Here is a 26,937-nt window from a genome sequence, read left to right on the forward strand (position 1 = left end):
ACAACACACTGTCAGCCTCTGGAACTCCTTGCCAGAGGGTGTTGTGAAGGCCAATACTATAATGGGGTTCAAAAGGGAGCTAGATAGATTCATGGAAGATAGCCATTGATGGGCCTATTAGCCAGGATGGGCAGGGATGGTGTGCCTAGAAGCTGGGATTGGCTGACAGGGCATGGATCACTTGATGATAACCTGTCTGTTCATTCCCTTTGGGGCACCTGCAATTCACCACTGTCAGAGGACAGGATACTGGGCTTGGTGGACCTTTGGTCTGACCCAGTATGGCCATTGTTATGTTCTTACGTTCTTATGTTGAACAAAAATGGCCCCTGGACCGACCCCTGGGGCACGCCGCTTGATACCGGCTGCCAACTAGACATCGAGTTGTTGATCACCACCAGTCTAGCCAGCTTACTATTCACCTTATAGTCCATTCATCCAGCCCATACTTTTTTAACTTGCTGGCAAGAATACTGTGGGAGACTGTGGCCAATCCACATGGCCAATCACTCAAAGTAAGAAGAATGGTTACTGACCCTGTAGCAACTAATTCTTCAAGATGGGTTGTCCATACGGATTCCATGACCCACTCTCCTTCCCCGCTGCTACAGTGCCTACTCCTCTGGGGTTGTCTGGAAAGGAACTGAGGGGTAGTTGGGGCCACTCTACCTGTTTATGACTTTAGGTGGGGGGCATGAGGGCACTTGGGGACCTGACATGCCCCACCAGGCAATTCAATCTATTGCAGGGTCATCACTGCCCACACAGTACCTGGATATACAACATACACAGGGAACGAACTAGCCAGCAGCTCTGCAGCCATTGCAATGGGCACAGGCAAGTTCTGTGTGATTTATGAAACTAACATTTTGCCCCATGGCTAGTGCCTGCCATCGGAGCTTGGCATGGGCTGGAGAACGTGGCATAGGGCTCAGGTGACCTAAGTTCTGTTTGCAGTTTCTCTGGGCAAATTCTGTGCCTCAGATTTATCTGTCTATCATTTGCACCTACCTAGTTATCTTATTTCAGAATGGTAGCCATGTTAGCAAAAACAACGAGGAGTACTTGTGGCAACGGGGTTTGTAGCAAGGATACTTGGGTTAGTGTTTTTGTTGTGTGATGTGTACTTGTTGGTGAGTATTTGTTTCAGGTTGGGAGGCTGTCTGTAAGAGAGGACTGGCCTGTCTCCCAAAGTCTGTGAGAGTGAAGGATCGTCCTTCAGGATAGGTTGTAGATCCTTGAGGATGTGCTGGAGAGGTTTTAGTTGGGGGCTGAAGGTGATGGCTAGTGACGTTCTGTTACTGTCTTTGTTGGGCCTGTCCTGTAGTAGGTGACTTCTGGGTACTCCTCTGGCTCTGTCAATCTGTTTCTTCACTTCAGCAGGTGGGTATTGTAGTTTTAAGAACACTTCATTGAGATCTTGTAGGTGTTTGAGGGATTGGAGCAAATGCGGTTGTATCTTAGGGCTTGGCTGTAGACAATGGATCGAGTGATGTGATCTGGATGAAAGCTGGAGGCATGTAGGTAAGGATAGTGGTCAGTAGGTTTCCGGTATAGGGTGGTGTTTATGTGACCATCACTTATTAGCACTGTAGTGTCCAGGAAGTGGATTTCTTGTGTGGATTGGTCCAGTCTGAGGTTGATGGTCGGATGGAAATTGTTGAAATCCTGGTGGAATTCCTCAAGGGCTTCTTTTCCATGGGTCCAGATGATGAAGATGTCATCAATGTAGCACAAGTAGAATAGGGGCATTAGGGGACAAAAGCTGAGGAAGCGTTGTTCTAAGTCAGCCATAAAAATGTTGGCATACTGTGGGGCCATGCAGGTACCCATAGCAGTGCCACTGACTTGAAGGTACGCATTGTCCCCAAATGTGAAATAGTTGTGGGTGAGGACAAAGTCACGAAGGTCAGGCACCAGGTTTGCCGTGACATTATCGGGGATACTGTTCCTGACGGCTTGTAGTCCATCTTTGTGTGGAATGTTGGATGTAGAAGGATATATATGGCCCCAATTACTGTAATATAAGAGCACCTCACAATCTTTAACATATTTACCCTAACAGCGCCCCTGTGATTTAGGGAAATGCTGTGATCCTCATGGGGAACTGAGAAACAGCAACTTGGCCAAAGTCTGCGGAGCGCTTTTGGCAAAGCAGAGAATTGAAACGTCCAAGTCCGAAGATAGCACCCTAACCACTGGGCCATCCTTCCTCTCATCATCGTGGTATCTGAGCATCTCATTGGAGGATAAATCTTCATACCAAACTCCCGGTGTTGTGAGAATAAAACCTTGGGTGTTGTGAGAATAAAATCTTGTCTACACTTGCCTGCACTTGTAGCAGCATGTAGGGTATGTGCTGCTACATGCCGCAGTGAAAGGCTCTAGAAGGGAGGAAGGAAGCAGTGGGAAAAGTCTCAGGCAGCAGGATGCTACACTTCTAAAAACAGCCGTGTAGATGAGGAAGGCGCTGTAGGGTGTGGAGAGAGTGTGTCGGGTTCAGGCATGCAGAACATTCTACACTACTTGCCTCAGCAAGGCCTGCTGTCTGCACTGTGGTTTATGCCCAAGCTAGCTGGGCATGCAGCGTCTGTAGTCTCCATCCCGCTGCAAGTATAGACTTACCCTCAATTCACAGTTTGCATAGTGTTTTGAGATCTTTGGATGGAAGGGGCTGTATTATTATTATCATTTATTAATTTATTTTATGAAGACTGTAACTGGAAAAGTAAAAAGCTTGTGTGAACTAATATACCTCCCCCCACCATTAATTTTTTTTGATCATCTCTGAATACTGTGGCAGAGCTTCGACCTTGTCCCCGTGGGTCCTGCGCTTTCAGGCGGTTTATGCTAGCCTCAGAGGCTCACTGCGACCCTCCACGGAGCCCTTCTCTCTCTCGGGCCAGGGTACAGTCGTCTGAGCCCTTTTCATCATAAGCCAGCAAGGAGGTTGGTGAGAGAACTCCCACAGTCTCTGTTGTCCCTACAGGCTTATTCAAGAACAGTTGAGTCTCCTGTCCTGACAGAGACCTGTCTTCTATTGCCCATCCCTTCAGCCACACTTCCTCTCCTCTGGCTCCCTCTGGCCTGACTGGAGTGAGCCCTTTATAGCATCAGAGGGGCCTTAATTAGAGTCAGTTGCTTAACAGCCTCACCTGACTCTTAGCAGGTTAATTGGAGTCAGGTGTTCTCATTAGCCTGGAGCAGCCCCTGCTCTGGTCACTCAGGGAACAGAAAACTGCTTATCCAGTGGCCAGTATATCTGCCTTCCACTACTCTGCTGTTCCCAACTGGCCTGGGTCTGTCACATATCCCTTCCCCCTGCTCAACACCCAGGGGTTGGGTAGCTTGGGACGCCAGACAGTGTATGCGTGATAAGCCATTGGCATTGCCATGGCGACTCCCTGCTCTGTGCTGTGTGTGGAACTGGAAAGGTTGGAGGGATAAGAACCACCTGGTTACTCTTGTGTTCTTCTCCTTGTGCCGTTGCATCTATTGAAGAGGGGCATGGAAACATTGTGTTGGGTAATCAGGGTTCTACCCTGTTGTGGGGCATTTTCCAGGGGGAATCATCCTGGTTCTTGGGGGGCACTTTTTGGTAAGGTTCTGTGGGGGTCCAGCCTTGTTTTGATGGTTTGGGGGAGGGGGAGAACTAGAAGTGTTGGTGAGGAGGGATTGATTGTGGTGTCTTCAGCATGCTGATGACATCCATCTTCATATGTCTGCACAACTGGGGCCTGAGTGGCCAAACAAGTGTTTAGCTGCCAGCATGACTGAGAGCTCGTCGGCTCACACACAATCCAGCTCAGACTCTGGAGATGGTGATTGGCTGGTAGAGGCTAAGGAAGATATGGCAGGGACAATTTCTGTCCCTTTGACCGACAGCACTTCTCTGCCACTGGGGAGGAAGATTGCAGTTTTGGGGTCTGCTCAGATTCCCAGCTGGTTCACGTAGCTCCAGTGGCAGCTGTTGACAGTCAGCCGTCTGTCCACCTACAGCCAGGAGACTGCCCTGGTTTCTGTCAGACATGGGACGCTGTAGCCCTGATCTGGGCCCTGGTCACCTCGTGATTAGACGCTGCAATGCACTCTGCATGGGGCTGCACCAGAAGAAGGGACACTGAATTCAACAGCCTGCTTGTTAGGGGCGGCCTGTGGTCCCCCAGAACCTGCACTCACTGCCTATTGGTTCCTGGGTGGAGTTCTGACCTAGGAAACCCTGCACGGTCTGAGACCTGCCTGTCTGAGATGCCTCCTATCCCCCTCTTACATCCACCCGGTGATACTGCTGCAGCCACAGTCTGTGGAAGCATCACCCATAATAACAGGGGCTGTGGCCAGGGTGTTCTCCATGACGGGCCCAGAACTCATTGCCCCCTGGGTCCGCTGATGTTCAGAGCAGACTGCAAGGCCGGTCCCGGGTAAGTGTGGCGAGAGTCTGGCAGGGAGCTGAAGATTTGTTGCATGTGGTTATTGTTGGTGGAAGGCTGGGGTAGGGGCTCTGGTTAGGCTAGTGGGATGGGAAGTGCCCGGAGGCCTAGCGGTGGGGATGGCACAACCTCTCAACTCTCCAGTGGCAAATCAAATCAGCGACTTTGCACATAATCGGCCCCGGACGTAACTTTCTCCTCAAGACGAGGTTCCGCTTGGCGAGGCCGAAAAACTCCTGGCTGCTCATTTTTCAGTGTGGGGCACATTTGTACAGAGGAACCTAGGAGAGGCGATTCCATTGGCAGAATACCATGGGGAACTCTTTAAGACGCATCTAGATCTTCAGTATTCAGGTGCTGAACTTCCCACCCGGACCAGAGCTCAGGTGATCATTCTCTCCCTTTGATATATTGGATTTTACAGTGACTGTGGTATGGTGATGAGACTGCAGTATCCCATAATATATGGCTTTTTCTAGCAAGAGCAGTGCTATAATTGTATTTATGAGCAGAATACTTACACAGGCCTTAAGGGAACTCCAAGGATAAAAACATTCCTATAACAACATACAGACAGCCAACAGCCAAGCAATTAATTTCTTGACGACAAGCTGCGTTTGGGTCTCTGCGCTGGCTACAGTGCATCCATTAACACTACAAATATTCCACTGACGGGTGCGACGGGGACTGGTAACTGGACCCGGAGCCTTTCGCCTACACGTTCCATGTTAAAGAATAACGTTTGTTGAGGTTCAAATAGCACCAAAGCCATTGCAAGTTGTGCATTCTAGGGGGGGAAATCTATTAATTTTAGGTAGTTGTGAGAGCCCCCTCCTCTCTGTTATCTGATTATCAGGTGTCTCACAAAGTAGCTGCCCTCCCAACCCACCTGCGGGGCGGGGCAGGGCAGGGCAGGGCAGGTCGATTATCCCTGTAATGGAGACAGGCCCAAACTTGCGCAGATCAGCCCTGCATCCAACCACCTTTTCAATGTTTCACCCTAGGGCCGGAGTCTCAAACTCCCGGCCCGCAGGCCATCTGCGGCCCGCGAGCCTCCCCAGTGTGGCCCATGGGGCTCTAGCAGTTTTGGGGCCGGGTCACTCCCTTGGCCCCATCTGCCATCCCCCGGCACTCCCACCTCAGGGGCCCTGGCAGCGCAGTGGAGCTGAGCAGCGTCTGCCTGCTTGCTCCAGTGGCTGCCAGCCCCTTCCTGCAGCCCAGGGGCAGGGCAGGGCTGGGCGTCCGCACGCTGCCCCTGCCCCAAGTGCCCCTGCGGCCAATGGGACGGTGCCTGGGGGCAGAAACGCCCCGGTCCACCCCACCTTGGAGCCCCAGGTAAGCACCGCCCCCCGCCCTCTCCCAGAGCCTGCACCCCCTCCCCACACTCCTCCCATCCCCAAACTCCCTCCCAGAGCCTGCACCCCCTCCCCACACCCCTCCCATCCCCAAACTCCCTCCCAGAGCCTGCACCTCCTCCCCACACACCTCCTCCGATCCCCAAACTCCCTCCCAGAACCTGCACCTCCTCCCCACACCCCTCCCATCCCCAAACTCCCTCCCAGAACCTGCACCCCCTCCCCACACACCTCCTCCCCGAGCCTGCACCCCCTCCCCAAGCCTGCACCCCCTCCCCACACCCCTCCCATCCCCAAACTCCCTCCCAGAGCCTGCACCTCCTCCCCACACACCTCCTCCCATCCCCAAACTCCCTCCCAGAACCTGCACCTCCTCCCCACACCCCTCCCATCCCCAAACTCCCTCCCAGAGCCTGCACCTCCTCCCCACACACCTCCTCCCATCCCCAAACTCCCTCCCAGAGCCTGCACCTCCTCCCCACACACCTCCTCCCATCCCCAAACTCCCTCCCAGAGCCTGCACCCCCTCCCCACACACCTCATCCCAGAGCCTGCACCCCCTCCCCATACACCTTCTACCATTCCCAAACTCCCTCCCAGACCTTTGTCCCCCCAAACTCCATTCCAGAGCCTGCACCCCAGACCCCCTCCCCCACCCAAACTCCCTCCCAGAGCCTTAAGCAGGTGGGGGAGGGAGTGGAGCTTTTTGGGGAGCGGGTCCTGGGTGGCGTGAGTGACATTGGCCTGCTGGGAGGATTTGAGGACTGGCACTGGCCCGAAGGTAAATAGAGTTTGAGACCCTGACCTAAGGGGTCATGTGCAATCTCTGCAGAAAGCGAAAGCTAAGAACAGGCTGATTGTCATGGGTAATGCAGGGTGTTTGCATGGGAAATAACTGTAGACTCTGTAACAGGTAGCGCTTTGTGTTCCAAAACTGCTGGAAGTGAAACTTCTCCCCTGAGGACGGCGAGTCTGAGTCCTGACCCAATCAGCATGAGAACAATGGGCATCCGTGGAGACAGCCTGTGTTTACTGTCTGGGCTAGATGCAGGCTGGACATTTACAAACCACAGGAGATTTCTAGTACATGTGTAGGAGCTTGTGACTGTAGGAGCGGAAGAAATGGCCCAAGCTGCTGCTCTTTATAGAGAAGTGACTGTTAATGGGGAGCGCTGTCCTGAACGGTGGATCCCAGGTCTCTGAACTGGACAAGCACAGCAAGAACTGACCAGTGGGTAAGAAATACCTTATTAGACAGAACAGTAACTTGTGAATAAGTATAGGCTAGAGCTTGCATTTCATGTGTTTGAGTTTCCAAACCCGTCTCTTTGCCTTGTATTTGAATCTGGAACTCATGCTCTGTTGCATAAACTTCACTTTGGTTTTACTCTAAACCAGTCCAAGTGCCTTGTGCTAAGTAGAGCGTTGCACGGAGGTGAACCCGGTGACGTCGGGTGCTCTGTTTCCACGGAGGCGGGGGATCAGCGTACATTGCAGGTGAACAGAAAAGAGGCCTGGGTGCTCACGTTTAACAAAATGAAGGGTGTGCCTTGCTAGCCTGCAAAGGGAAAGGGAGCAGTTGTGTTGCCAGCAGCTGGTGGCTGGGGAGAGTTTCCTCTGGTGGGCACTGACAGGGCTCCCTCCTGCTGCGTGCAGGTGGTAGCAGTGATCACCTCAGGTAGCCCCCAAAGGCATCACATCCTGTTTACAGATGGGAAAATGAGGCCCCAAGAGCCTAAGGGCTAGTCTACACTTACATGCCAGTTCGACGCGGAGAGTTCGACTTTTCGGAGTTCGAACTATCGCGTCTAATATAGACGCAATAGTTCGAACTCCGGAAGTGCTCCGTTCGACTCCGGTACTCCACCACTGCAAACGGCGGTGGCGAAGTCGACCTTGGAGCCGCGGAGTTCGGTTCCGCGGCGTCTCGACGGGTGAGTACTTCGAACTAGGGTACTTCGAATTCAGCTACGCTATTCACGTAGCTGAATTTGCGTACACTAGTTCGACCCCTGTTCTTAGTGTAGACCAGGCCTAAGTGACTGGCTCAGGGTTGCACAAGGAGTCTGGGGAGGAACAGGGAATTGAGTCCAAGGACAGCGCCTGAGATACTCGGTGTCCCTGTGACTAACCATTTGCGAGATGGATTTACGTGTGCACATGGCTATAGTAACCAGATCTTAAATAGGGAACACTGCAGGTGCACTAAATATGGAGGCCTTATTAATATAGCTTGATTCCTAAAGGGAGCCATGGGGTGTGGTCTAGTTGCTGGGGTACTAGGCTGGGAGGCAGGAGACCTGCCTCCTAATCCTGCTTCTGCCCTGACCTGCTGTGTGAACTGGAGCAAGTCACATCTCGTCGGGTTCCCCTCTCACCCTTTGCTCATCTTGTCAATTTGGACAGGAAGCACTTCAAAACAGAGCCTGTTCCCTGCTCTGTGCATGTGCGGTGCCCAGCACGCTGACTCAGCTGGGGCCTGTACACATTGCGGGAATGCTGGAGGCGCTGGTCACAATTCCATAGCGTCCGAGTTAACATTAAACACTGGGTTCTTCAGGAAATTCAGCACCTGTGCCAGTCATTGCTTTGTCCCAAAGGAACTTCATAATAGGATAACACAGATACTTCAAACTTCCCACATAGAGACATTATTTGAAATCTTGCCTCCAGGGCATATTTAAGCAATTAAGCTGTAATTAAAGTAAATTATTTACAACTGTTGTTGTAAATTGCTGTGATTATACAGGCTGCAGACTAGCTCAGGTGTAACCGCTCAGGTATCTCCCACGTGAGCTGTTCTTCTCCCTTGTATCTCCTCCCCCAGCCTGTCCATCTCTTGCAGGTGGGGCGGGGTGGGGCTGGCTGAGCCCAGAGCAGCTCCGCAGCCCCTCATTGCCCACTGTGAGGTTTGGAAGGGGCTATTCTGTGAAATTAAAAGGTGGCAAATTCAACACTGAAAAATATAAATACTTTTCCACACAACATGTTCTTAGACTGTGGAACTCATTGCCACAAGAAGTTGTTGAGGCCAGGAACTTAACAAGTGTCCAAAAGGGATTGGACAGCATAGATGGATGTGTTTAAGACTTGTTTTCCAGGACAGGAGTTGCTGAACAGATTTTAAATGACAATGGTCCTCAACTCACAGCCGAAGAGTACCAATTATTTGGGAAATGAAATGGTATCAAATACGTCTCCTCAGATCATTATCCCATCCTGCCACAGATGGGCTAGTTGAAAGGTTTACACCGACATCCAAGCAAGCCATCTATGTTACAGCCCTGAATACAGATAGCTTACAGCACACGGTTAGGGATTTCCCATTGGCCTGCAGGAGTGCAGCCTATGCTACTACAAACCAGACACCAGGGATATTGTTTATGAAATGTAACTTAAGGTCTCACTGGGACTTGTTAAATCCTGATCTACAGAGGGATGTTCATAATACACAGTGTGATCGAATGGCCACAAATAGTCACACTTGACTGCAGCTTTTCCGGAGGAGAAAGACACCTGGGATAATTCACAGAACCCTCAGTGATATGTTACAGACTCGTCTCTCTGTCCTACTGGGTAAAAGTGGCACCAGACACTGGACATGCCAGGAGGGATGGCATGAAGGAAAAATGGTATGAAATAATCTAATTTGATTTTTTTAAAAATTTTCATCTAATCTGGGACCACTATCTCTCATATGCCTTTGTCAGAATCATATTGTTATTGCAAGGCATCATAAGAGGGCAGAGTTAAGGCTGTTTAGGTGTCTTAATTTGACATTTCTCACCTTACTGTGTTTAGGGTTCTTTTCAGTGTACGCTTGACTCTGAATGTCCTGCGTTGGTAATGCTTGCTTTAGGGATGATTACAACAGTGCTGTCGTGTTTTCACCCTTACATTGCTGAACGTCCTCTCAACCTTCACCTCAGAGAAGTTTTTGGTCTGGGAATATACATAATGACAATAATAGTATGGGGTTAATCACGGATTTGTGAATGAAGGGCAGCGCAGCCATAAAGTCAACATAGATGCTGCTAGCAGCCTCCTAGACACAGAGGATTCATTGTGTATATAGACCATAGCTCTTAGAGTACAGATACGAAGGGCTTGAATCTCAGCTGATGACAACAATACGAGCTGCTGGTTGAGCCAGCAGGCAGGTGGGGTGAGAGGAATGGGGCTGTGTGGCTGAGACCATCACATTGTGTCAGTGTTTAGAGCGGTGTCAGTGTTTTGATGGTTTGTCAGTGCTGCCGTGCAGGGCACCTGAGAGCAGCCCCTAAGACAGAGGAATTGAAGCAAGGATTTCGCAGCTTCACCTTTCACATGCGGGATTCGGTTCCACCCTGTCTGCAGGACACGGAGAAAGGATCTGAATGGGCTCTCATGCAATGCAGATGAGTGGCCAGGCCACGGGATGTTTTGATGTGGGACTCTCTTAATCTCTTCTCTTGAGGCTGTGTATAAAAAATTAAATGTGTTTGGGGCTAGAGAGAGCACGAGACTGCCCCTCCAGCCTGGGAGGTGGAAGACTTAAATTCAAATCTCTTCTCTGCATCAGGCAGATGGAAGAACTGAAGCTGGGTCTCCCACAGCCGGGGTGAGGGCTCTAACTACTGAGCTAAAGGTTGTAAGGGGTCGACTCCCCCGTCCCAGCTATTGTGTATGGGTTTAGGCGTGTTCTTAGCCTGCCTACTGGATTGGGCTCATTATGGTTCTTGTTACCTCCTACTTCCAGCAAGAGGGAGCCTTTCTTGTGGTAGCCGGATGTCACCACCTCCCTGACACTACCAGCCACTCCAGCTCTCTCCTCTTCGCCTTGCAGGTTAACGATAGGTGCCCCTAATCCCTGTATCCCTTTGAATCATTCCCCTCTGATATCCCGGAAACTAGCAACTCAGAATTTCCAGATCCTCAGTACCGAAAGGTGCAGCCTGCCTTGTTTTACCGTCAACCACCGCTCCTGTAAACCCCACCACACTTGTGCGGACTCATGATACAACAGAAGTAGGCTTATTTCAGAATGAATAAAGATTTAACCAGAGTCAAGAGGGAGTGGTGGAAACAAGTGGTTCCAATGGAAAACGCACTCAGAAAACACAAACCTGGGTCTCCGCTTGTCAATAGTTCCCTTGCCGATCTCATAACCAGGGACCCTAGAAATCCGTTTGCCACGGAAAAATGCGGAATTTGCATTTTTACAGTGAATCTTTAGTTTTTACATTTTGTGAAAAAATAAAAACATATTAAGTGAGTTTTACGGAAAGTACCAGCGCCACTTATTCAGTGCGCGCAACCGGCCGCTCTTGTGGTTGATTTTGGAGTGCGCTGAGAGCTGGATCCCCTGCCACTGTCACTGGTAGGCTTCAGACTTGCTTAAAAATTGGGAATCTGTCAATAAAACATTGTGTTCAACTGATACCTGTATATACTGCGGCTTGGAAAACTAAAGTTCAGCGTTTCATTTTATTCAAGGAGAAACATGGGATTTTAGGATAATTTTGTTTTTTACATGGAAAACGGGGATCCCTGCTCACAAAGTAGATTTCCTCCCCCCGGTTCAGTCTGTTGCAGGGCCAGCTGGTTCCCTAATAATGAGGATCCAAATATTCTTGAAAACACCGTCCTCCGCCAGGGGTTTTGCCTCAGTGAATAAATCCAGAGTCTTTCCCCCCAGTCTGTTATACTGAAAACAGGCCTTTGTTTCTATTCACAGGCAGGGCAAAGCGCTGTCTGTCTTAATGGTCCTTTTGCATCTCTAAGAGGTTTTGATTGTTTGTGGTGCCACTGACAGTTTTCCATTGATAGAATTGGGAGGGAGCAAGGCTGGTCGATTGAGCCTGGGATTACCTGGCCGGTTGATGAGGTAGGAGTGACAGCTCCCTCTCGCTTGGACAGGCCATCCCCAAGGCCCATCATTGTTTGGTGATTGATTTCTCCTCCAGATTCATACAGCCAGTGTGAACACATTGTTCCTTAAATATTATCTGTACCTAAGGTGAGAACTGTTTACAAAGCATCAGTGTCTCTGCTTCACAGCCCCAACAGCAAGCTAGGCAGGGGAATGCCTGGTTTGTGAATCCCGCTGGAGCTTAGGTACCAAGCTGCTGGGTGGTGGCAGGACTGAGGTGGCCACTTTCTGGGGGTACCCAGGCACCTCGCTATCACATGCCTTTAGCATGAAGAACCCTGCTCTGTGCCTGCCATGGGTCAGCTCCCCAACCCCACCTACCATGGTCAATACAAGCCCTGCCCTCTAGGCCTCGCAGGCTCTGCTGTTTCCCTACAGGCTAACGATAGGCACGATCCAACTGCTCAGTCACCGATCCCTACGCTCAAAGAAGCAGCATGCCCCCGCGTACCACTGCCACCTCAGCTCAGCGCTCCATTAACACACAGCACTTAGATTCCAGTGAAATCAAGGATACGTCTATTGAACAAAGCTCAGAAATTCAAGTAGCAGCAAGTAGAAGTATTGGAAACAAGTGGTTGCATATCAAATACAATCATAACCCCCATGCTAGAGCGTAGATTAAATGAACTAGACAGTCTCATGGCTGGTAGAGTTTACCTAACCCCAAATCCTTGCTCTGCTGTAAAGCCAGGTTTGGCTGGGACATGCTGCCTGCCTCCTAGGTGAGGGATCCTGTGTGTTTCCTTGGACCCTCAGTTAATCTTTTCTCTTTATTCATGACCAGGACCCTCACCCCTCCCCTAGTTGTTTTACCCTGTGAATTTCCTCTCTCATAGATTTCACAACCTCTTCTTTTGCCTGTGGCTCACTATGCAATAGGCCTACTGTGTGATACACAAATGTGTGGACAGAGAGAGGTGTCTGCTGCCTCCAGAGTGAAAGGAACATTTGCAAGGCCCATTACCTCTTGATGACCTGCCATAATTCCAAGACCTTAAGAACATAATTTCCAGCAGAGATAAATAACTCCTTAAATATTATCCATACAGACATTTCACAATTATTATGATGACCAGAGGGCTACTGGCTCTCAGTAGAGATCTCACATGCCACCGTTCAGTGAGGATCCAGGGGAACCCTGTAAAACCCTATGCACCTGCTGTGTCCTCCGCCAGTTGGCACCAAGCGGTCCCTGGGTCCCCATTGGCACACACCTCTCAGAACTGTATCAGGCTCTCTGCAGACTCAGGCAAACATGACTGCATTGGTTTGCATTTGGCTTGCATACTGAAGGTTCCAATGCAACCAAAAGGGCTGGTGGCTTAACTTTGTTGTAAATGAAAATGTAGGTTGTGGAGCACAAGATGGCAGCCTCTACTGCAGCTGGATGGGACTCTGGGGGCAGGCCCAGCTCCCCCCCCCCCCAACTACAAGCACATATTCCTGGGATGCTGGGTTTGTTGCAGGCTACAGGGGAAATATTTGTAAGCGGAGCCCTTTGCTCAAATATTGATAGCACATCCCTGCGTACACACAGGTGCATACACACAGGCTCCTACACATCACACGTGTGCACATACCCAGCCCTTCTCTTTCTCAGAATACCGTTTGCAAACGGTAACATGCCCCCAGTGCTGTTTTTAGCCCATCTCCAATCTGGTGGGGCAGGCCAGGGACAGGGTCATGAATCTGGGCACTCGCGTTGGATCCCATAGAATCATAGAATCATAGAATCTCAGGGTTGGAAGGGACCTCAGGAGGTATCTAGTCCAACCCCCTGCTCAAAGCAGGACCAAACCCAACTAAATCATCCCAGCCAGGGCTTTGTCAAGCCTGACCTTAAAAACCTCTAAGGAAGGAGATACCACCACCTCCCTAGGTAACCCATTCCAGTTCTTCACCACCCTACTAGTGAAAAAGTTTTTCCTAATATCCAGCCTAAACCTCCCCCTCTGCAACTTGAGACCATTACTCCTTGTTCTGTCATCTTCTACCACTGAGAACAGTCTAGATCCATCCTCTTTGGAACCCCCTTTCAGGTAGTTGAAAGCAGCTATCAAATCCCCCCCTCATTCTTCTCTTTTGCAGACTAAACAATCCCAGTTCCCTCAGCCTCTCCTCATAAGTCATGTGCTCCAGCTCCCTAATCATTTTTGTTGCCCTCCGCTGGACTCTCTCCAATTTATCCACATCCTTCTTGTAGTGTGGGGCCCAAAACTGGACACAGTACTCCAGATGAGGCCTCACCAGTGCTGAGTAGAGGGGAATGATCACATCCCTCGATCTGCTGGAAGGCCTTAGTCTGAGGGTCTAATGAAGGGTCCAGTTCAGTTGCTTCCCCCGTGTGAGGCTGCTGGGAAGGTGCAGAGCTGCTGCCACTGGAAGCGCTGACTAATTGGACCTTATTAAAAATTTACTTCTGTTTTACAACAGAGCCGGAGCATTTATCATCCCCCAGCAAGCCATTAATTAACAGCCTGGCCCGCTGCGCTGCGAGGATTGCAGCACGGCCTGCCTGACTGCCAATACGCTGCCCGGGCAGCAGCCTTTCCCGCCAGCTCTGTGCGGTCAGCAGCCCTCCCTACGCCAGGCGTGAGCAGATACATGCCCCCTCCCCCAGCCACCCCACACAGCTAAATACCCCCAGCCCCCAGCAACCCTATACCCCCCAACTAACCACCCCACACTGCTGTATACCTCCCACCTCCTCCCATCCCCAAAGTGCACGTCCCTGTGTGCGTACACACACACACACACACACAACCCCATATGCTCCCTGGCATGACTCGCCCCGCGGCAGCTCCAATGTACAATCTCCTCTCCCACATGGGTGACCATTAAGGCTTCAGCTGCTCAGCCAGCAAATCAGCTTCGCCACTTCACTGATTTGTCCCTGACCATAGGCGGCAGGTTTGTATAATTTTTGGTGGGGCCCAAAATGGTGGTGCCCCCCCGCTCCCGCCCTGTAAGCCGATATAAAATGAAGCTACAACGCGTCAGCGCCACAAGATTACAAGGGTCAATTAAAAGTGGAAAGTCAGAAGCAGCACTTGCCTACTTCAATATACGGTATTATATTTTGTTGCATCTGTTGTGATGAAGTGGGAATGTTCTTAATATTTTCTCTGAATACTGTGTGGGTGCCTCAGTTTCCCCTGCAAGATGCCAACTGAAGGTGTTGGGGACAAAGAGATCAGGTGGCCTCCTTGTCCAGAAGAGAGACAGAGGCCAGAGGAGGGAGTGTCAGTTTGGAGCTGGCTGGGGAAATTGGGAGAGACCCAGAACTTGGTTCTGGGCTCCCCACCCCCCAAGATGGACCTGACAGAGGGGTTCTGTTTTCTGTACCAACAAGCTCTGTTTAAACTGTGTTCCCGTCATCTAATAAACCTTCTGTTTTACTGTTTGGCTGAGAGTCACATCTGACTGCAGAGTTGGGGTGCAGCGACCTCTGGTTGCCCCAGGACCAGCCTGGGCAGACTCACTTTGGAAAGTGCATGACGTGGAAGGGCATGCTGAATGCTCTGAGGTCAGACCCAGGAAGGTGTAAGCTTCTTGCCCTGGAGACAGTATGCTCCGAGAGAGGAGGCTCCCCCAGAGTCCTGACTGGCTTTGTATGGAGATGTTCCAAAGCATCACAGCATCCCCTTCCACACCGTGCACTTCCCAGAAGTCCGCACAGGCACTGACACTCCCTCCTCCGGCCTTTGTCTCTTTTCCAGGCATTAGGAGGCCACCTGATCTCTCTGTTCTCCAACACCTTCAGTTGGCACCTTGCAGGGGAAACTGATTTGGGAGAAATGAAGTAAAAGCTGCCCAAACCGAGCTTGAGCACTCCTGAATTTTGAGGTGTTCAAATCTGGAAGGCAGGTGCTGGGGGTGGGAGAGGGCTGTGGGCTCCATGGGGGAGCATGGCAGCAACTGTCTGGAGCTGCATGGAGCCAGATACGCTGGTCTGAGTGGCACAGTAAGCAGTTTGGGGGTTGGAGAAGAGGTAGGGAGTTCCGGGGGGCAGTCAAGGGACAAGGAGCAGGGGGAGTTGGATGGGGCAGAGGTTCGAAGGGGCAGTCAGGGGACAGGCAGCAATTGGATAGGCATGGGAGTCTAAGAGGTTTATCAGGGGACAGGTAGGGGGTGCGGTCCTGGGGGGGGGGAAGTTGGGTGGGGTCTCAGGAGGGGGCAGTTGGGGACAAGGAGAAGGGAGGCTTAGATAGGGGCTGAGGTCCCAAGGGGCAGTTAGGGGCAGGGGTCTCGGGAGGGGGTAATTGGGGAACAAGGACCAGTGGGGCTTAGATAGGGGGTGGAGGTTCTGGGGGGCAGTTGGGGCAGGGGTCTGGGGAGGGGGCAATCAGCGGACAGAGGCTGGGATTCAAAGGGCTCTGGGCTGCTGGCAGCCGCGGGGATCCCAGAGCCCTTTGAATCCCAGCCCCGGCTGGGAGTCAGAGGACTCTGGGCTGCCTGCAACCGCAGGGAGCCCAGAGCCTTTTAAATCCCAGCCGGGGCCGGGAATCAGAGGGCTCTGGGCTGCCCGCTGCGGCGGGGAGCCCAGAGCCCTTTAAATCTCAGCCGCGGCTGGGATTTAAAGGGCTCTGGGCTGCCTGCACCCGCGGGGAGCACAGAACTTTTAAAATCCCAGCCGCGGCCGGGAATCAGAGGGCTCTGGGCTCCCCGCCGCAGCAGGCAGCCCAGAGCCCTCTGATTCCCGGCCGCAGCTGGGATTTAAAAGGCTCTGGGCTGCCCGCCGCGGCGGGGAGCCCAGAGCCCTCTGATTCCCGGCCGCGGCTCGGATTTAATAGGCTCTGGGCTCCCCGCGGTTGCCGGCAGCCCAGAGCCCTTTAAATACCAGCCGCGGCCGGGAATCAGAGGGCTCTGGGCTGCCTGCTGCAGCGGGAAGCCCAGAGCCCTCTGATTCCCGGCCGCGGCTGGGAGTCAGAGGACTCTGGGCTGCCCGCCGCGGCGGGGAGCCCAGAGCCCTCTGATTCCCGGCCGCGGCTCGGATTTAAAAGGCTCTGGGCTCCCCGTGGTTGCAGGCAGCCCAGAGCCCTTTAAATCCCAGCCGCGGCCGGGAATCAGAGGGCTCTGGGCTGCCAGCTGCGGCGGGGAGCCCAGAGCCCTCTGATTCCCGGCCGCGGCTGGGATTTTAAAAGCTCTGTGCTCCCCGCGGTTGCAGGCAGCCCAGAGCCCTCTGATTCCCGGCCGCGGCTGGGATTTAAAGGGCTCTGGGCTCCCCGCGGTTGCAGGCAGCCCAGAGCCCTTTAAATCCCAGCCGCGGCTGGGATTTAAAGTGCTCTGCGCTCCACGCGGTTGAAGGCAGCCCAGCGCCCTTTAAGTCCCAGCCGCGGCTGGGATTTAAAAGGCTCTGCGCTCCCCGCGGTTGCAGGCAGCCCAGAGCCCTTTAAATCCCAGCCGCGGCCGGGAATCAGAGGGCTCTGGGCTGGCAGCAACCGCGGGGAGCCCCGAGCCATTTTAATCCCAGCCGCCGCCGGGAATCAGAGCGCTCTGCGCTGCCTGCAACCGCGGGGAGCCCAGAGCCTTTTAAATCCCAGCCGCCGCCGGGAATCAGAGGGCTCTGGGCTTCCCGCTGCAGCAGGCAGCCCAGAGCCCTCTGATTCCCGGCGGCGGCTGGGATTTAAAGGGCTCTGGGCAGCCCTGGCGGCGGCGGCGGCGGCAGCGGCGGGGGGGGCGCTCCAAGCAGGGGAGAAAAAACATTGGTGGGGCAGAGCCCCTGCTTGGGATTTATTCATGGGGCTAAAGCTCCAGAGCCCCATATAAGTCGGCGCCTATGTCCCTGACCCCTGTCTATCCCCTGCCTTTCCCAGCACAGAACAGCCAGCGGTAGCTGAGGATGGATGCTGGGCAACAACCCCACTCACTGTGCCTGGGGTGAGGGAGCCAAGCTGCCCTGCCCAGTGTGCAGGAGACGCCATCAGTCCATGGCTCAATGGGTAGTAATCAATGGCTCCATGTCTAGCTGGCAGCCGGTATCAAGCAGAGTGCCCCAAGGCTCGGTCCTGGGGCTGGTTTTGTTCAATATCTTCATTTATGATCTGGAGGATGGTGTGGACTGCACTCTCAGCAAGTTTGCAGATGACACTAAACTGGGAGGAGTGGTAGATATGCTGGAGTGTAGCAATTGGATACAGAGGGGCCTAGACAAATTAGAGGATTAGGCCAAAAGAAATCGGATGAGGTTCAACAAGGACAAGTGCAGAGTCCTGCACCTAGGACAGAAGAATCCCATGCACTGCTACAGACTAGGGACCGAGTGGCTAGGCAGCAGTTCTGCAGAAAAGGACCTAGGGGTTACAGTGATGGAGAAGCTGGATATGAGTCAGGAGTGTGCCCTTGTTGCCAAGAAGGCTAACGGCATTTTGGGCTGTATAAGTAGGAGCATTGCCAGCAGATTGAAGGACATGATCATTCCCCTCTATTCGACATTGGTGAGGCCTCATCTGGAGTACTGTGCAGGGCCGCCCAGAGGATTCCGGGGGCCCGGGGTCTTCGGTGGCGGGGGGCCCTTCCGTCTGAGGACAGCGCTTGATGTGCTAGGGCTCCAGGAGAGGGGCGGAGGCGGGAGCCTCAGCTGTTCTCTTGGGGGCCCCTGCGAAGCGTGGGGCCCGGGGCAAATTGCCCCCTTTGCCCCCCCTCTGGGCGGCCCAGCCCAGAGCCCCACCATGCGGCTTACCCCTGCCTCTCCTGGTCCCCCACCTCTCTGAGCCTCAGCCACCGCGGCACCCAGCAGCTGCCCTCGACAGTGCGGCAGCAGCGTGGCTACGGCGTGACTGGAGATCACAGCCCCGCCCCCTTAGCACGGGCTGCGGCTCTGACTCAGCGGAAGGAGGCGGAGCTTCGGCCCCTCGGGAGCCAAGCCGCCGCTGCGGCGCTATCCAGGGATGTTCCTGGCCGGGTTACCCCCGCGCCTGTCTGTCCCATCTCTTGAGTCTTGGAGCCTCAGCGCCTGGCCCCTGGACAGCGCTGCAGCGTGGCTCTAGCGGGAGCGGAGCTCTCAGCCCCGCCCCCTTAGCCCGCGGCTCTGTCTCAGCGGGAGGCAGCAGCGCTCAGGCCGCTGCTGTACTGTCCGGGGCTGCTCCTCCTGACGGCCCGCTGAGACGCCGGGGCCGGGGAGTATCAGACAGTCTCGTGCGGCCGGGGGCCCCTCCGGGGCGCGGGGCCTGGGGCAAATTGCCCCTCTTGCCCCCCCCTCTGGGCGGCCCTGGTACTGTGTCCAGTTTTGGGCCCCGCACTACAAGAAGGATGTGGACAAATTGGAAAGAGTCCAGCGGAGGGCAACAAAAATGATTAGGGGGCTGGAGCACATGACTTATGAGGAGAGGCTGAGGGAACTGGGATTGTTTAGTCTGCAGAAGAGAAGAATGAGGGGGGATTTGATAGCTGCTTTCAACTACGTGAAGGGGGTTCCAAAGAGGATGGATCTAGGCTGTTCTCAGTGGTGGCAGATGACAGAACAAGGAGCAATGATCTCAAGTTGCAGTGGGGGAGGTTTAGGTTGGATATTAGCAAACACTATTTCACTAGGAGGGTAGTGAAGCACTGGAATGGGTTACCTAGGGAGATGGTCTGGCTTGACAAAGGCGGTCTGACGGGGAAACTTGCGTGTGCAGGAGATGGAGTATCTGAGCACTTGGCCTGGGAATCTGGACCTCACTCCTGGGAGAGATCAGGACGTCCCAAACCTCTCCACCTTCAGAGACAGATGCGAATCCACTTCAACCAGCCTACCTGGAATAACAGCCCTAAAGGAATGCAGTGGATCCACTCAGTCCCTAAGGCAGGACGTGAGGGGAAGAGAGAGAGATAATGAGAGCTGGTTGGGAAAATGTCAATGGAACACCTTTTCATTGGCATTTACCAATGTGTTAAAATCAAAATATTTTTCAGAGATAGTTCGATTTCACCAAAAGTCCCTTGGAAACCAGGCCGGTTTCAAAACTTGCCTGGTTTCCAGCCAGGTCCTCTGGTGGGCTGATGAGGAGTTGGGAGCCTGAAAGCCCTGGGAGTCCTGGATTCCAAGCCCTCCAAGCTCGTGGCTCCTTGGCAACCTGGACTTCCAGGGTCTCTGGTGGACTGGCCTGGACCAGGCTCCCAGTAGACCTGGGCTCTGTTTCATGGAGAAATTCAAAATTTGGGGGGCTGTTCTGAACTGGAATGAACCCAAATGCAAAAGGGAATGATCATTCTCCTCGCAGTTCTAAAGATAACCTGCCTGCATGCACAGCTCTGCCAGGGGCAGACACCCCATCGGAAAAGAACCTACATGCACAAAACTTGCTATTAACCTGTTGACTCAGGGGAGCATCAAGAAAGCATATGACAGAGCAGCTGGGGAGTGGAAGAGCAGCAACGACACAGTTAAACGAAGACCCACATATTGAAATGAAGGGCTTCATGTTCCCAGACTTTCCATTTTCTTCAGTAAGGAGCAGCTCATCTGGTAATTCCCTCATGTTTATCTGTTGTAACAGTAAATCCTGCCAGTCGAAAACTTTTCATTCTCAGGCCAGCTGAGCTGTCCTGTCTTTGCTTTTCAGTCAAAATGAAAGTTTTCCCATATTCTGTTCAGATCAGTCTCTCAGGCTCCAAACAGAAAATCCTCCCTCAAAGAGCTTTTCATCCCACTTTTTGGTGCTGGGTTTTTCATTCCGCAACTGTGTTGTATAGTGCAGCATTTCAAGAGTAGTTATAGATTTTTCTCGGGACTATCCTTCAGGGATCCCCTGGATTTTTCTGAGCACACTGCAGCATACTGAAAAGCCTGCTTGATCACACGCCACACTGACATAACAAGGCAGCCGTGTGTTCCCCTTCTACTAGAGTAGCGATAAGTGAAAGGATGGAATCAGAAACTCGGTGCTTAATGAGAGCACTTCACACCCAGGAGAGAGAGAATGCAAAACTCAGGTCTCGTCCCCTCCTAACACAGAGGCCTAGTGTACACTAGCACTGTAAGTTGACGTAAGTAACGTAACTTACGTTGACGTAGCTTACATTGACTTAGTGAGGTGTAGACATGGCTTTATGCCGATGGGAGACGGTCGCCTGTCGACATCGCTTCTGCCTCTTGTTGAGGTGGATTAATTAAGTCAAAGCAGGACCAACCCCAAAGAAAGCATCCCAGCCAGGGCTTTGTCAAGCCGGGCTTAAAAACCTCTAAAGATGGAGATTCCACCACCTCCCTAGGTAATCTATTCCAGTGCATCACCACCCTTCTAGTGAAATAGTGTTTCCTAATATCCAACCTAGACCTCCCTCACTGCAACTTCAGACCATTGCTTCTTGTTCTGTCATCTGCTACCACTGAGAACAGCCAAGCTCCATCCTCTTTGGAACCCCCCTTCAGGTAGTTGAAGGCTGCTATCAAATTCTCCCCTCACTCTTCTCTTCTGCAGACTAAATAACCCCAGTTTCCTTAGCTTCTCCTCGTAAGTCATGTGCCCCAGCCCTCTAATCATTTTCCTTGCCCTCTGCTGGACTCTCTCCAATTTGTCCACATCCCTTCTGTAGTTGGGGGACCAAAACTGGACGCAATACTCCAGGTGTGGCCTCACCAGTGCTGAATAGAGGGGAATAATCACCTCCCTCAATCTGCTGGCAATGCTCCTACTAATGCAGCCCAAAATGTCGTTAGCCTTCTTGGCAACAAGGGCACACTGCTAACTCATATCCAGCTTCTCGTCCACTGTAATCCACAGGTCTTTTTCTACAGAACTGCTGCAACCAGTCAGTCCCTAGCCTGTAGTGGTGCATGGGATTCTTCCATCCTAAATGCAGGACTCTGCTCTTGTCCTTATTGAACCTCATGAGATCTCTTTTGGCCCAATCCTCTAATTTGTCTAGGTCACTCTGGAACTTATCCCTACCCTCCAGCGTATCTACCTCCCCCCTACAGCTTAGTGTCACCTGCAAATTTGCTGATGGTGCAATTCATCCCATCATCCAGATCATTAATAAAGATGTTGAATAAAACCAGCCCCAGAAGCGACCCCTTGGGCACTCTGCTTGTTACCAGCTGCCAACTAGACATTGAGCCATTGATCACTACCCATAGGGTAATAACACCATGCACCCATGTCAATGAACCCAGACCACCGAGCAGCAGCAGGGGAATTACTTATACTGAGACTGCAATGGACTCGTGACTGATTCACTAAGTAATTACTGTTCATTGAGGCTGATTAATGTGAAGTGAAGGCCAGGCTCAGAAATCTCTGCCCGGGATGAAAAGCATCCTGGACTATAGAGCTGGGCAAATGTAACAGAACAGAACTTGTGCATAATCTGCAAATTAATCCTTCTAAATGGCCATCTCTTTTATTTGCTTATTTGGGACCCTTCAGGCAGAAAGAACTGCTGGGGCTATTTTGAAAAGATCTTTATTATTCACAATAGCCATGGGAAGTCAGGAAATCCCTCCCTAAGTCCTCAGCTGAAGGCAAAGGGAAGGGGCTCTGGGTGGAGTCTCAGGGAAGCAGGGTAGTGGTGGAGGTAAAGGAAAAACCTGAGTGGCCTGGAGAATGACCATGAAAGGGGAGGCAGGATGGGAGCTGCCTGGGAGGGGGGATGAGCTGAGGGGATGAAGTAGGAGCAGCAGTGAGAGATGCTCCTCTTTAACAAGTCCCAGCCCATTCATCTGAGCTCAGCTCCTCCAACTTCAAGCCAATCACCAACCCCACCTTCCACCCCACAGCTGCTGTCCCAGTCCAAGGTAGTGCCTGATTGTCCCATAAGAGTCAGATGGCTGGCTCCCAGAGTGCTGCAGCAGGTGCCTGTCCCAGCCTCCCATAAGAGATCAGTTCTCCCATGAGGCATCCGGATATGCTATGCTGTGTGAAACGAAACTACACACCTCCCCGATTCCTACTGCTCTCTGTGCATCCCAGTGCATTCTTGATTTTCCTTTTCTTGCTCCAGGGTAAAGCTCCTCAGGGCAGGGACCATCTCCCATTGGTGGCTGTGTTGTGCATGTTTGTGCTTTCACCATTAATAACAGATCACTCATGAGATTGCTCAGAGAAGACTTCAGGTCTATAAATACTGCCAGGACCACATGACAGTTCCTCTTCAGATACAGTCTCGAAATCACCCCCAAGCAATTCCTAGGACTGTATGAAAATTGTCCATTAAAATTGCTTTTGATGGAAAATTGGGGTTTTGGCTAAACAGATTTCTTTTTTCCAGAAAAAAGTATCTGCTTTTTGTGGAAACTTTTGACTTTTCATCAAAATTAAATAAAAGAACACCCTAAAACCAAGAAGCTATTGATTTTTCAGCCAAAACCCAACAAATTTCAGCAGAAAACTGAAAATTTCCATTTGGAAATATTGCTGCAGTGCTAGCCTGATCGGAGTCATAGTTTGGGTGACTCATTCCCCTATTCTCTTCTTGAGGCTATGCTCCACAGTCAGACTACATCTCCCATAATGCACTGAGGTCATGGGACTCCCATGATGCACCTTGGCAGCCCACAAGAGGGGAGATATGGAAGATGTAGTCCAACCAGGGAGCCTGGTTCATAGTGGAGAATGGCAGCATGAAATACATGAATTGCAACTCCCATGAGGGACCACAGCAGCATTTCAAAATCAAAATCTTTAATTTTTAGCTGAAATGTTTTGGTTTTTAGATGAAAATTTTCAGATGAAAATTTTCCACTGAACCTCTTTTCCCCCTCCCCCTCATTGGCTGACCCGCTGTAACTGTGAGACTGTAGATGAGAGACCCCCGGCTGGCCCATCAGACATCAGGTAGACCTTGCTGGAGCTGGAGAATTGTTTTCAGATCCCATCAGAACATTTTTCCTGTGCTGCTGGTTCAAAGACGTAACGTTTGTCCCAAGAGCATGAATAGGAGGTGAATTAAGTGCACATCCCCACAACAACATGTAGCCACTTGACAGAACCTACTTTCAAATTCAATCTCCTCTCCCGTTCCCACACCTCGGGAGTTGCAACAAGAAAGCTGTCGGGATGAGTCATCCTGTCGCGGTGTCACGTCAACGGCTGCCCCAATGCCATTCTGCACCATACACAAGGCCAGGGCTCAGCTCCCAGTGATCAAACCCTTCTCTTCTATGTCACCTGTCAGTTCTCTCAGCAGAAGTAAGACATCGCTCTGAATCTCCTGCTTCATCAGTCAGGCCTCTGTCCCCATTAACACACTAGTGGGAGGGGGTGACTAGCTCTCTACCACCCCTCCCTCGACAACCGGCGCCATTGCCTTTGCTGGGTCTGCCCCAGGATGGTGTCTAATTGCTTCCTGCATTCCACCAGCCCCTTGAACAGCGACAACCCCACGATGCTGCCTGCTATAAACCATTCCAGTTTCCCTCTCCTCTGCGGAAGGCAGTGGGCTCCCTGACATCTGTTCTAGAGAGCTGCGGGAAGCCAATTATCCTTGAAGGCAAACTGTCCACAGATAATTGGAAATATAGACTTTTAACTGATAGAGTGTCAGCGGAGCTCCAGGGTTGCTTTACATGTGTCACGCTGAATCGCTGAAGCCTCTTAGAATGTTTAGTAGGTGCATTATCATGTCACATCTAGACAAGCGCCAAGGTACCACACCTAATTGGAAGCCTGGCTCCCAACATCACGCTGCTCCCTCCCACCGCTGGTTAAGCTGGGATAGTGTCTGTGTTTCCACCGTAACGGGACGAGACGCAAGGTGCTGGTGATTTGTGCAGAGGGGGAGGCAGTGGTGGTAGTGGCACACAAGGCAGAGGTGATTGTGGGAGGGGGCATGCGGGGTCACATGCTCCCCCCCCAATTTGCTGCTTGGCTTGTACTGAGCATGCTCAGTAACACCTGCTGAAGCTGGCTGCCCTCACTTTACCTTCCCCCGCCCCACTGGCAGTCGTCTCTGACACAAGGCCCCGTATGGTTCACTTCAGCCGTAGAACAGGGTGTGTGGCCCAGAGGCAGCTGTTGGAGATAGGCCTGGTGGTTTGCAGGAGAGGAGGTTCAAATGGGAGTACTAAATTCAAGCCAAATGCCAAGAAATTAGCCTCCCCTCTTTCCACAGCATGACCTACAGTCTGTTCAGGGGGAAAACCCCAGTTTGTCCTTTCCCAGGATGCTTTGTTGTCCCCCAGAGGCGTTGCAGCTTTCTGGTGCCAGACTAGGAGTGCTCCTTCTGGAAGGAGAGCAATGGCTTTTGGGTCCTGTTTTGTTCAGAAGGGTGTCAGCTCTAGAGGAGGAAGGGTGAGCCCCCAATATCTCCTGTAGAAGAGAAGTTGCAGTGCACACCCACTCACATCCCTGAGGCCCCTCCCTGGGTATCGCTGAATTCAGCCTCTAGAGCAGGGGTAGGCAACCTATGGCACGCGTGCCGAAGGCGGCACGCGAGCTGATTTTCAGTGGCACTCACACTGCCCGGGTCCTGACCACCGGTCTGGAGGGCTCTGCATTTTAATTTAATTTTAAATGAAGCTTCTTAAACATTTAAAAAATCTTATTTAATTTACATACAACAATCGTTTAGTTATATATTATAGACTTATAGAAAGAGACCTTCTAAAAACGTTAAAATATATTACTGGCACACGAAACCTTAAATCAGAGAGAATAAATGAAGACTCGACACACCACTTCTGAAAGGTTGCCGACCCCTGCTCTAGAGGATACACCCAACCTGACTCAGCACAAGGAAGTCGTCAGCTCACCATTCACCTCCCGCAAGCTCAGCTCCTCACGGCTGTGCAGCGCTACACCAGCCCATCGCCCAGCCCCAGGGATGCACATCGGATGGCCTCTGATTTCTGTTTCCATCATGCCTAGGGCTGCTGTCACAGCCATGCCGCTGCTTTCAATGCAGACACAGAGGGAGGGATTGATGTGCTCCTTTGTGATGTGTGAGGCCCTCAGAGAAATTAGGATGGTGGCCCTGTGGCCCCCAAAAGAGCTGTCCTCTGAACCCACAGATAATGAGGGTCACACGCACACTTATTGTCATTGTACTTCAGAGTGACAAGTCCTTCTTCAGCGCTCTGTAAGCACGAGCACATGTCCCTCTCACCAATAGAAGTTGGTTCAATAAAGATATTACCACACCAACCCTGTCTCTCTAATATCCTGGGACCAACAACGCTGCAAACAAGTCACCGGAGTCTCTTGCACTTTTGCAGGGGTCTTTAACAAGAACAAAGGAGGCATCTTCTAGGAATTAACCTTCTAGCCCAGTCCCGTGTGGCGAGAGCAGGAAGTCTCCGAATAGCTAATACAGACTCTTGGTGGCTTGGGTGACCATATGTCCCAATTTTATAGGGACAGTCCCAATTATTGGGTCTTTTTCTTACATAGGCTCCTATTATCCCCCACCCCCTGTCCCGATTTTTCACATTTGCTGTCTGGTCACCCTGTTGATGGCAGAGTTATAAAGAAGAGCATGGCTGTGATTTACTCAGCATACCATGGGACTCTACCGCATATACAGAGTGACTCCTATTGACACTTATCCTGGAACGTCAAGTGACAGGTGAGGGAGCAGTCCCTGGATCTCAGGCAAGCAAGGAAAAGTCCAAACATTTCCCTGAGAATCACTGGGATACCTGGAGCTTTGATTTCCTCCAACCAGCCAAAGAATTCTCTGATCCTTGGGTAACTTGTTCCCCTAGCTTCAATCAGATGGAAGAATGTCCAGAACACAACAATGATACTGAAAAATGGAAGAGGGTTCTGAGAAGAACCATGGGAGGATTAATGGGTTAGAAAATGTGCCTGTTATAGTGAGAGACTCCAAGAGCTCAATCTATTTAGTTTAACAAAGAGAAGGTCAAGCGGTGACATGGTCACAATTCCAAAGGACCTATACAGGGAACAGAAGTTGGATAATAGAGGGCTGTTCAGTCTAGCAGACAATAATATAACAAGACCCAATGGCTGGAAGTTGGAAGTTGAAGCTAGACAATAAGTTGCAAAGTTTTAACAGTGAGGGGAATTAAACAAACAACTTACCAAGGTCGTGGTAGATTCTCCATTGCTGGCAATTTTTAAATCAAGATGGGATGTTTTTCTAACAGATCTGCTCTAGGAATTATTTTAGGACAGTTCTCTGGCCTGTGCTATATAGGAGGTCAGACTAGCTAATCACAACGGTCTCTTCTGGCCTTAGGATCTATGAAGCTATCATCCCAGCTGCTCCCTGGGAGAAGCAGGAAGTCTCATTCTTTATGGCTAATGCAGGCTGGATTTCACAGCCTTAAACCTGTGTTTCCTGTCCAGAAGGC

The 26,937-nt window shown here is 51.7% G+C and overlaps 1 long non-coding RNA gene across 2 annotated transcripts; it reads right to left on the reverse strand.

The window, feature by feature from the left end:
• Positions 1 to 7,113: 7,113 nt before the first annotated feature.
• On the reverse strand, positions 7,114 to 26,715 carry LOC123350844. 2 transcript variants are annotated; one of them, XR_006573855.1, is made up of 3 exons: positions 26,666 to 26,715; positions 9,573 to 9,727; positions 7,114 to 7,343 (listed from the first exon to the last, which is right to left on the reverse strand). It is a non-coding gene; the product is annotated as an uncharacterized LOC123350844 (long non-coding RNA). The 2 variants fall into 2 exon arrangements; XR_006573854.1 differs by lacking the exon at positions 26,666 to 26,715 and adding an exon at positions 11,056 to 11,151.
• Positions 26,716 to 26,937: the final 222 nt, after the last annotated feature.

This window comes from Mauremys mutica, chromosome 16 (genome assembly GCF_020497125.1).
Source record: "Mauremys mutica isolate MM-2020 ecotype Southern chromosome 16, ASM2049712v1, whole genome shotgun sequence".
Taxonomy (NCBI): Eukaryota; Metazoa; Chordata; order Testudines; family Geoemydidae; genus Mauremys; species Mauremys mutica.